Below are 1,011 nucleotides of genomic sequence, written 5' to 3' on the forward strand. Positions count from 1 at the left end.
TGGTGACCGACCTGTGCATGCAGAGTGACACGTGAGAGATAGCAACCGTCAAAGTGAAGCCCAGTTGGTGTCAGGTCCATACTCGTCTCTTTGTCTGATCTATGTCTGTCCTCCGACTTGGCATTTGCTCTTTTAATGAAAGTTCCTTTAGAGACTTGAATTTTGTCCCGCCCCGCTAGCTTAGCTTTTTGTTACAACTAACTTTAATTTGTTGACGCTGAGGGATCAGTAAAAATGGAGATCATGCAGCAGCAGAGGTGAGATTTATTGTAGTGATGTTGATCGATCTTCATTTTAAGTTAATTGGTTGATTCTTTGCAAAACCACGAAGACGCCACTGTGGAGGAACGGCCCTACTGGACCTAAGGTACATACATATCTGATTTCTGGGCTTTTTTCTTTTTAATCTGTCACCTCTGTGCTTTTGGTTGCACACATGCATTATCCTAAGATCAGAGGAAAATGCTGTACTGTTCAGTTGGGTGTTGGGCTTTCGTATATATTTGTTAGGGCCAAAAATCCGACTTGCCAGATTCGAACCAGCGACCTAAGGATTTGCTGCGAACATCAAATACCAACTACAGTCCTCCGCTCTACCAACTGAGCTAAGGTTGGATACTGTTAGATGTTACATATTTATTTTATTTGTAGAAAAATCCAACCTTCTTTCTGTGCAGGAGATAAAATGATGGGGTAATTGCGCCACCACCCCTTTACATTTAATTAATATCAAGAAACATATATAAGTAAATAATTAAATTCATAACTCATTATCAAATTTTCATTTCCACCCAAACTATAATAATTCATTTTTTTTTTGAGATAATAATAATTCATTTCTAGACTGGTTTATGGAAGTCTATGGGTTTGACATTGATACTAACAGTTAATTCCACTAATAATTTTGCAGAATGGCTAGAACACATATTATTGTATTTAACTGATGTACATCGTAAAATATAATGCAATATGTGGCCGTCCTTTGGGACAATATAGAAATCTCGTAATGAT

General features: G+C 37.6%; 1 non-coding gene across 1 annotated transcript; it reads right to left on the reverse strand.

Moving 5' to 3' along the window:
• Positions 1 to 519: 519 nt before the first annotated feature.
• Positions 520 to 615, reverse strand: TRNAY-GUA. The gene is made up of 2 exons: positions 579 to 615; positions 520 to 555 (listed from the first exon to the last, which is right to left on the reverse strand). It is a non-coding gene; the product is annotated as a tRNA-Tyr (tRNA).
• Positions 616 to 1,011: the final 396 nt, after the last annotated feature.

Source organism: Ipomoea triloba, chromosome 10 (assembly GCF_003576645.1).
Source record: "Ipomoea triloba cultivar NCNSP0323 chromosome 10, ASM357664v1".
In the NCBI taxonomy this organism is placed as follows: Eukaryota; Viridiplantae; Streptophyta; class Magnoliopsida; order Solanales; family Convolvulaceae; genus Ipomoea; species Ipomoea triloba.